This window comes from Aedes albopictus, chromosome 2, assembly GCF_035046485.1.
Source record: "Aedes albopictus strain Foshan chromosome 2, AalbF5, whole genome shotgun sequence".
Taxonomy (NCBI): Eukaryota; Metazoa; Arthropoda; class Insecta; order Diptera; family Culicidae; genus Aedes; species Aedes albopictus.
In genome coordinates, this window is record NC_085137.1 from 258,565,513 (window position 1) to 258,576,277 (window position 10,765).

Below are 10,765 nucleotides of genomic sequence, written 5' to 3' on the forward strand. Positions count from 1 at the left end.
GCTCCTCTACCGGAAGCACGTGTCACTCCGTTCGTGCGACCATTTTCATTGGTCGGCATTGATTATTTCGGCCCTTATATGATAAAAATTGGACGAAGTCAAGTGAAGCGTTGGGTGGCACTGTTCACGTGCTTAGTCGTTAGAGCGGTACACCTAGAAGTAGCCGCCTCACTGTCTACCGAATCATGTAAGCTAGCTCTTAGGCGATTCATCGCTCGTCGCGGCGCACCGTTACAAATCTTCTCCGACCACGGGACAAATTTTGTTGGCGCCAGTCGGGAGCTGGCTGATCAAGTAGCGGCAACGAACCAAGAGCTGGCGGAGACCTTCACGAATGCTAACACCCGTTGGCTTTTCGTCCCACCATCTTCCCCGCACATGGGCGGTGCCTGGGAAAGAATGGTCAGAGCAGTTAAGGCAGCGATGGAGTCGATTAACCATGCCCGTGCGCCGTCTGAAGAAGTATTCATAACAATACTTTGTGAAGCAGAGTCAATGGTCAATTCCAGACCGTTGATATACGTTCCTCTCGAATCATCGGATCAGGAGGCTTTGACTCCAAACCATTTTATTCTCCTCAGTTCAAATGGAATCAAGCAGCCGGAGAAAGTTCCCACTACAGAAGGAGAATCACTTCGGACCGGCTGGAACTTATGTCGCTTTATCCTGGATCAGTTCTGGGCACGGTGGATTCGGGAATATCTTCCGGATTTGACTCGGCGAACTAAGTGGCACGAAGAGGTCAAGCCTATTCAGGAAGGAGACATAGTGTTCATTGTTGGAGAAACGACTCGGAATCGATGGCCGCGAGGTAAGGTCGTGAAAGTTTTTCCAGGAAGGGATGGTCGCATCAGGCAGGTGGATGTGCAGACGAGTTCAGGGGTTCTACGTCGTCCGGTGGCAAAACTCGCTGTGCTCAACGTTCTACCAACAGGTAATCCTGCTGGATCGGAGCAGCATTACGGAGAGGGGAATGTAGCGGGAGGCGTTACAACCGTTAGTGCGACGAAGAAAATATTCAATAGGGATGGCGGATATTTGACGGAACGATCCGTCACCGAACGCCATCGTTTGTCATCCGACAATTGTCATGGCATGAGTGGGGAAAATGAAGAGAAAAAAAAACAGATGATGGAATGTAGTGATGCAAATTGTGCTAGAGCGGGAATTTGATTAAATATTGAAATAGTCGATATCTTACGTGAATTTACTAGTGGCAACTTGATCAAATGAACTCTGTTAATAGTTACTAGTGAGTCAAACATGAAAATAATTTATTCTTATGCGAAAAATATGTGAATTCCTTAAAATCATGATTTCAGGTTAGATTCCATGCACTAATTCCCTGCTAGGGCTTTATATTTGCGCTAAAATTAGAACTTAAACTAGATTTGTCATGCAACAGTAAGTAAAACTACATCCTATTGTTAAACTTAAGACTAAGAACTTAAAATCGACTTACTAGGTATACTGACCAGAACGATAATTGGGCGGTAACAAGGACAGGGACGTTGAGACTAGAGTCACTGAAATGTGAGTACAACACGATATGAATGATGAATCATGGGATGTAATTGGAAACTTTATATTTTAGCTTTAAAGCGTTTTGCTGAATAAATTATGGATTTCGCTACTAAGACAGTGACCCGTTTTTCCTGCGTCTTACACCGTGCCAACACAAAGTTTATTAAATAAACTTAGGCTAAAATAATTGGATTGATTTTTCCCAAACTCTCTAAAACGCCTAACAGTATGCAATGCACGTACATCAATTCATAATTGAGGGGGTTAGAAGCAAAGGGGTGTAAGTGCCAAAAACACACTTTCGAGTAAATAAGGTTTAAAGTTTTTGACCAATTTTTCATCCCATACAAAATGTATGGAGTTTCGAAATCAACCCAATTTTCGCTGATTTATTGTAATTTTTCCAAACATCGTAGAAACAATCTTAAAAAAGTTTCTGAAAGCTTGAAATTTGAAGAATTTTATGATATGCTCAGCTCAAAATCGACAAAATGGTCACTTACACCCCTTTGATTCTGGGGCCCTCAATTGCCAGTGTTCATTTCGACCCGAATCGACTACAATAGAAAAAAATATATTTTAAGTAAATTTTGATCAAAAATATAATACTTTATGCAATTCAGTATCATAAGTTCTATTATATACTACTCATTTCTGTATCATAACGACCTACTTTTCCGTACCGGTTCATAATGCAACTGAAATGAGTTGTTTAATAAAAAATAATTGCATAATGTTCATTATGCAACTCATTTGAGTTGCATTATGGACATTATGCAAATCAAATGAGTTTATAATGATAAAATCATTGCATTAAATTTTGTATGGAACTCGTTGCAAAACTCGATTTTTTTTAGCACTCTTCGTATTCATCCAACTTGCCAAGCCTCGTTGGATAAATGTACGACTCGTGCTGAAAAAATCAACTTTTTGCAACTCGTTACATAAATAACTATTATGAAAAATAGAACCATGACTTGTTTCTTTACACTTGTGCATTAAAACTTTTACATAAAAGTCAACGGTATCGGCAAAACCAGGGGTGTCCATTTCGCCCGGGTGTCTGTTATGCCCCTAATCCCCCTATATTATTTTCTATGTCCAAATTTCATCCAATACAGTTGATATTTAGGGGTGGCACAAAGGGTTCAGTGAAATTTTTGCTAGAACAAACTTTCAAAAATCATTTCAAATTTAATTTTCAAACTTATTTTTTCTAGACTAAATCGGTGATTCTAGAACCCAATTGGGCCAAATTTGTGCTCAAAACTGCGATATCTCCACTGGTTTCCGAGATATTTGAGAAAAATGTCATATTTTGGTACCAAACCCAAAAAATACTGAAAAACGAATTTTTTTTTTTCAAATATCTCAGAAACCAGTAGAGATATCGCAATTTTGAGCACAAGTTTGGCCCAATTGGGTTCTAGAATCACCGATTTAGTCTAGAAAAAATAAGTTTGAAAATTGTGGAGCGGACCTGGTGTGGTGGTTAGAGCACTTCCCGAGCAAAGGCGGATAACAAAGTGATATCACTTTGATAATAAACTGTGTTATCGTTGTTATCATTTTGTTATTTTTGTTATCATCTTTTTCAATTGATGATAACCAGATGATAACAAATTTAGTTATCGATAATTTTGGTCTATCGCGATAACATAAAAATACTACATGATAACAAAATACGTTATCTGTTTCCAAACGCACATTTCAAAGCTTTCCCAAAACTGAGAGTCTGATGAACCTCGAATCTAAAAATAGATTCCGCTTCCCACCTACAATGCGACTGCAGTACGAAAGCGTAGCCTTTTATTACTCTCACTCTCAATGAGTCCCGTTGGTATAGGGGCTATCGGCTGCGACCGACAATCACTCGATCAGGGTTCGAGACCCGCCTGGGCGCAATAGTTGAAAACATTGGTTGTAAGTTACAAGAAACTTTTTTCAATAGGTGACGATGTCGGCAAAGTAGATTTTTACTATTTTGGTCGATAAAGTAGTTCTAAATGATAACTAATTGATAACAAAACCAGTTATCAGTCACATGTATTTTTTCATGTTGATAACTAAATGAAATGTTGAACAAAATATTGTATAACACAATTAGTTATCAACTTGAACTCAATGATAACTTAACTTCTTATCATTTTGGTATTCGAGAAGTAAATATGAGTTATCATTTTTGTTATGTTGGCTCTTAATTCAACCTAAATGATAACAAACTCAATTATCAAACGAATGATAACCAGGTAACAGAACTTGTTATCATTTTCTTATCCGCCTTTGCTCGGGTTGACTATCACGCCGAGGGCCAGGGATCGAATCCCACTCCCGACAAACTCACAAAATGTGAGTTCTTCCTTCGGAAGGGAAGTAAAGCGTGGGTCCCGAGATGAACTAGCCTAGGGCTAAAACCTCGTTAATACAGATAAAAAAAAAATAAGTTTGAAAATTAAATTTGAAATGATTTTTGAAAATTTGTTCTAGCAAAAATTTCACTTGAACCCTTTGCGCCACCCCTAAATATCAACCGAAATCGCTAATTTTTGTACAGCTGACTTATTTCGACTAGTAGATCATTTTCCACTTGGGAAATCATATATCGGAGAGATTTTTTGAAATTAGCCCCACCCTATTGTCTGGCTCAATTTTACGTCTTAGTTTGCTTGCATCGGACGGGACTTCACTTATATAATGAAGTAGCTTGAGGACTTTTTGCCCCGGGGTTGCGTATTACCCCGGATTACCCTATCTATACCATGCATAGGTATATGCGATGGAGGGTATCTATCTTAACCACAATGCTCCAATCTTTATTTAATCTTATAAAATATGATGTATTAGGCTTTTTCTTTTTTTTTTTTAATAATTCATTTATTTAATTAGTTTGGGTTTTGTTTTAGGTATGAGCACGCAATATAAAAAAAAACGAATCAATTCATAAATAGTTTGTAGTTTTTATAGTACTATAGAATAATAGTGCTAATAAGGGTACTCATTATTCATACATTGTTTTATGACTGCTTTTACCTTAGTTGTGTTTTATCCTTTTCCTCATTCGCAATAACAAAATCCCATTATTTGTCAATTTCAATTTCCATTAGAGGTCGAACGAAATGGCACGAAATTCATATACCTTGGAATTAATAAACAGAACGAAACATGGATAACTTCAAAATTAGATCAATCAATCATTGCCGATGGGAAAGGATTCGAACGAGCTACCGTGGTACTGGCTGTCAAAATCCCTTCGGCAACCTTCACACAAATATTGGATCTTGTTCCGTGCCTCGTGATTTCCAAACAGCCGAAGCCCGAGATTCGCCGACGTCAAATTAGTTTTGATTGTTTTGTATTTTGATATCTCACTGATTTGGTTGCATGTTCCGAGCGCTGGTAAGTGATGAATTGCTATAAGTCATTTATACCCGTCAGACCATGTATAGGAGCTGTCAATCAAATATCACGGGCTTAAAGCCCGCATTCTACCCGTCAGCCCGGAGGCAGCCATCGTTTATAGTGCTGAGTGAGTGAACGCTCTAGTAGGTTTAGAGTAGAGCGAAGCTATTTGGATAGTTATATAGGAGATGGGCAAAATTATCGGGACAGGCAAAATATTCACTTTAAAAAAAACTAGCAGTAACTTTTCGAAAAGTGCATCAAAAAACTTTTACTGTAAGTAGGTCAACTAGTTTTCTATCAATGTTCCAAAATTGGGAAATATCCTATAGCCAACTTTGAACTGTTATATCTCCGGATTCTATGAACCGAATGCAATAAAATTTTGAGCATCTATGATTTATATAACAAACATCAAAACACTTTTGACTTAACTTAAAATTGTGGATGAGAACAAAAGCTATGTCAATTTGATTTTTTATATAAACTTTTAGTAATTCAGTAGATGCACTTTTCGAAAAGTTACAGAAGTTTGACCTTTTTTTTTAAAAAAAAATGAAAATTTTGCATGTCCCGATCATTTTGTCTACCCCCGGTATAAGATAATTTGATATCTGAGTCTGGCAAAAACTGTATAAAAAATATGCAGTATTTGAACTGCGTTTGGACAGCGGGCAAAAGATGTAATTATGTATGTGCTTTTCATGTGTAAATTATTTATTATTTCCGAAAGTTTTCTAACATAACCTTACAAAAAGCTTACCCCACTCTACCCTAAAGCCCAGCTCCATTGCACGCTGGCACATGCAACGCCGACGAGAGCAAAGGCTACAAGGAGCGATAGTTGTTGTGCTCGGAGCCTCCTGCTGCGTTTTCTTGACGTCTCTGTCAGTCGGCGGCAGTCAGTGGGTTGAATCAACCTTTTTAGTGCGCCGCCACTCAGTACAACTCAACAGTCCATCCGGTAAATCTTTACTCCGGACCCGGCCTGGTCCAATCCGAACCTAGATAGGAACTGTTGCTGTTGCAGTGGTTTTGTAGCTCGTCTGTCGTACGACTGTCTTCATTTTCGTGATCATTTCCAGCTGTCGCTTTCAGCATTTACAATTTCCACACAAAACGTTTTGAAGCAGAATGGCATTTCAGACGCAACTCGCCGCCTCGCCACCAAGTGTGAGCTTGCTGTGAAACAAGCATCGGAACGTGAAGCGCAAGGCTTCTCTTTCGTGTCTTGCTCAATCAGTTTATGTCAGTAAAATTGTCAGTTAGATTCAGTAATCGATGGAATAATCCATTTTGGCATTTTTAATGAACTTTTGATACAATGTTACTGAGTTATTATGCTTCTAAAATTGTAATTGTTATAATGGAACAACTATTTATTTTATTTTTATACATTTGTGTTTTAACAATAGGTTCTTCACTTAGGTTATACTAAAACAAATGACCAATTGAATTAATATACTGTCGGTGGACGCAAAACTGTCCCATTTGCAATAACTGACAATTGAGAAAATCGCCTCCCATAGTCCCATGCAAAAAAAAGCTTGGATGTGTAGTCTTAAGTCTTACCACTGCTGTTTTTTAAAGCTTTTGACCTCAGAGTTGGCTTCAAATCCTTCCCAACCAAGCTGAATCATACGACCGAGTTTCAGGAAATTTTGCCGACAAAACCCCTCCATGACGAAGAGAATAGACCTGACGATAATACCCGTCGTCACCCTAGTTCTGAAAAGTTTGAAATCTTTTTTGTTTATATGTTCAGCTCAAAATTGACAAAATGGTCACTTACATTATTTTGCATCTGATTATGAAACATCCATAAAGTACATCACGTTAAAATTGGGGATTTTCGACCCCCTGACCAGCATATCAGGACAGTGGAAGCACTCAGCTTCCAGTGAGGACTTTACATCAAGAAGAAGAAGAAGAAGAAAAAGAAGACTACGATAAAGAAGAAAATGAAGAAGACGAAAAGGTAGACAAAACAACTGATGACGAAGAAAACAAAACTGCCAAGAATACTTAAGGCACCCTATGCCCCTATTTTATGTTTACACTAGGCTTATGCAGGAGACTTCCTACCAAGATCACTATAGTTATAATAGTAAACCATCAATCATTCAGCTCCCGCCATTACTTGGTACCTTAATATATCCTTTCGCCCATAGTTTACCTAAATGTTGTCAGTAAAAACCATAGCCAGTAATAACAGCCTTTTATTCCTCTTTGAAGGAATCATAAATCAAGGGTGTTCAACCATTTGAATGACACTGGTCGGAAGCCCAGAGGTAGTATATCTCACCAATGTCCAAAAACCGCAATCAATTTACGGCAAAAGCTCTAACTGCGGCCATACATAAGCCGAAGGGCACTGCCAAACACTCCGGAAAGAAATAAAATTAATGTAATAACCCATAAATCTCCGCAGTGCAATTCCAGTTTGCATACTCCCATAATTTTCTCCCTTTTATTACGTTAGCACGTGGAGCAAGTGGGGATAGCTTCCCCAATAAGACAAGACCGACGACCGTCCGAAAGCTGTCTGAGCTACCGACTTGTGTGTGTAGCGAGCAGCACGTCACAGAACCCCCTCGGAAGGGACCCGGAGAGAAAAACCGGCATTGTGTGCATGTGTCTTTCGGCCATTCTTCTGCGGTACCACAGGACCGGGAGACGAATTTTGCAAGTAATCTGTTACGATTTCAAAAACCTTGTTGCCTTCAGCCATCCATTCAACATTCGTTATGCCCTTTCTTCGTCTGCATCGAGCAACTAGGTACGTCAGCGTCAGCATAGAGCGTGGTGGCAAACAGAGTGCAATCCTAAATCAGGCGACATGCTCCCATCCACTGACTATGGCATGGGATGATGGGCGCAAGTGTGTAGGATTCACATGCAGTAGCATTTTATAACAAAGCTCAGCCCACAGCCTGAATTGAATCCACTGTGATGATATTTGACTTTTCTTATCCTTTAGACTATTTTATATTGCCTTCAATATAGGTCTGGTCCTCACAAGTTCCTATCTCATGCTTCCACGGGTCAATCGATGAAAACCACCGCCAACTAAGACTCTATGTCTTAACTCTGCTGCCTTTATTTTTATTCACGGATTTTCTGCCATAAACAGGTTTTTTTTTGTCGGCGTCGGTGGTGTAGTGGTAAGCGTGGTTGCCTCTCACCCCAGTCGGTCGGGGTTCAATTCCCGTCGACGCCGATGGGATTTTCTGAGACATAAAATCCGTGATCACGTCTTCCCTCGGATAGGAAGTAAAGCCGTAGGTCCCGGCCCATGTGTTGATGGGTTCGATATGTAGGGTCCTCAGGTGTGGTGGCTGTCTCCCTGGGGCGTCGGAATTTAAGGCTTAGCTCCTAGACCCAGCCGACGTAAAACACAACTGGCGCCGAACGGTGCTAGTTGGCCAGAATAAAGAAGAAGAAGAAGAAACAGGTTTTTGTTCCACTGATCCGCACGCTTCTCCGGACACAACTGCAGCGTATGAGCTGGCTTTCGCTTCTTCCCTCTGTTCGTTCTTCTTTTTCTTCCGAGTTTGCCGTTGGGGGCAGGTGTCTTTCCGGTGTCCCATGGCTCGACACAGAAAATACGTGTTTTTCAAGCCGTCGTTAAAAAAATCTTCCTTTCCACTTCCCGATGACGATTGCTGGTGGTATATCTTGTTTAACATCAATATACACACCACGCACACCATTGTACAGGTGACTGAGACCCAATTCCTCCGAAAATTTTCCCGAACAATCCGTTCGATTTCTCCGAACTCTCTGATTACGAGAGATAACTGTTCATCGGTTAGTTCCGGCGGTAAATCGAACACCCGCACGTGCTTCACGTTGGTACCGTAAAACGGGGTATCATTGATCAGCGGGGTAACATTGATCGGCTTGACGGACCTCATGAAATGTTCAAACAAGCATTTTACATTGAATCTGTTTCTGCTATCGAATGGTATATCGTAATCTGCTATTATTTAGCTATTAAATGACATGTAATTCTTGAAAATTTAATTTCATAAACATTGAAATAAATCGATTTGTTCATAATTGTGTTTCGTAACGCAGTGAGATAAGTGGTCAAACATTCATGCATAGCATGAATACTAGATACAATATGAGGTTCGAAATCACTGTATTACTTCAACATGATATCCTAGAGTTGGATTTAATAAACGAAACTTTTATAAAAATGCTCTTTTCCAGTCAAATATACGATTTATTAAAAGTAGGCCATCAAATCCTTAAGCCATTGCCTACCTTTAGGCGTTATTCGCGGTTTGGAGGATTTTAATCTTAAAATAACTTAAAAAGTACATAATTTGTAACAATTTGAACAACATATTCTAAATCATCGACCCTGAATTTAGTAAGTAAGAGTATTTTCAACCCAAACGAGCATTGATCACTGACATGATCAATGTTACCCCAAATCAACAAAATCAAAAATTAGATTAAAAAGTCTATTTAAACATGTTTAAAAGTAATCCAAGATAGCCTTGTTCTTGCGGTAGCATGATGCCGACGCCTCACACCGTGCTCGTATCACAGAACAATTAAAGCATCTGATGTACGCTTTATCGCGTGATGACCCGTTATCGGATCATGTTACAAGTCATGATAAATTTTATTCATCACATTGTTTGCCACTTATGCACCCGTAAGCCGCATTCATGATTCGAAATGATACGTTCATAAGCATATCTGGAAGTTAAATCACCAAGAATGCTCAAAAAGTGAATGAAATCACTAATTTATCATTTCGACTTCATGATAACGATCGCATCGCGCCCGCACATGCCGAGCGAATCATTCTTCTCGGACCGAAGTTTGTTATGATGCTTGACGACAAAATGTTATCGTTGTTGCTATGATCGCGCGATGCCGTTCGACCGCGACACATTCGAAATCTGATCATGATCACTAGATTTCCATCCTTGGGGATGGTCTTTCGTGCTTGCTGTTTAACATTGCTTTAGAGGGTGTAATTAGAAGAGTGGGGATAAACACGACTGGAACGATTTTCCCTAAGTCCGTTCAGCTGCTTGGTTTAGCTGATGATATTGATATTATTGCTCGTAAATATGAGACGATGGCGGAAACGTACATCCGACTAAAGAGTGAAGCATGGCGAATCCGATTAGTCATAAATGTGTCGAAGACAAAGCATATGATGGCAAAGGTCTTCAGGGAGGAATCAGCGCGCCCGCCACCCCGAATTTATATCGACGGTGATGAAATCGAGGCGGTTGAAGAATTCTTGTACTTGGGCTCACTGGTGACCGCCGAAAACGACACCAGCAGAAAAATTCAGAGGCGCATTGTGGCAGGAAATCGTTCTTATTTTGAACTCCGCAGAACTCTACGATCGAATAAAGTTCGCCGTAACACGAAGTTAACTATCTACAAAACGCTGATTAGACCGGTCGTCCTCTATGCCCTAGTAACATTTTATGTTTTCTCATAGTCTACAAGCTGTTGTTATAATCAAACCGATAAAACTCATTTTAAAGCTTAGTAGGCTTAACAGCTCTAATAAACCCGTTATAAAACCATATTAAACCCAAAAGGGCCCACCCTACAGGAGGTTGTTAAAACCATTCCTTAAAACGTTATATAGGCTACTTGGTTTTGTTGCATATTCTTGTTGTATATTATACAGCATAGATAAGATCTGTTGTAAAGGTCGCAAAAAGATCAACTTGCCGTTTTAAAGTTCTAAGAACGACTTAGATGAACGAATAAAACCAAAGACTTAGAATGAACCTGAAACTGAAATCATCACTGAAATTTGCAGTAAATTACAAATTAATAATAATGCAAAAACGAA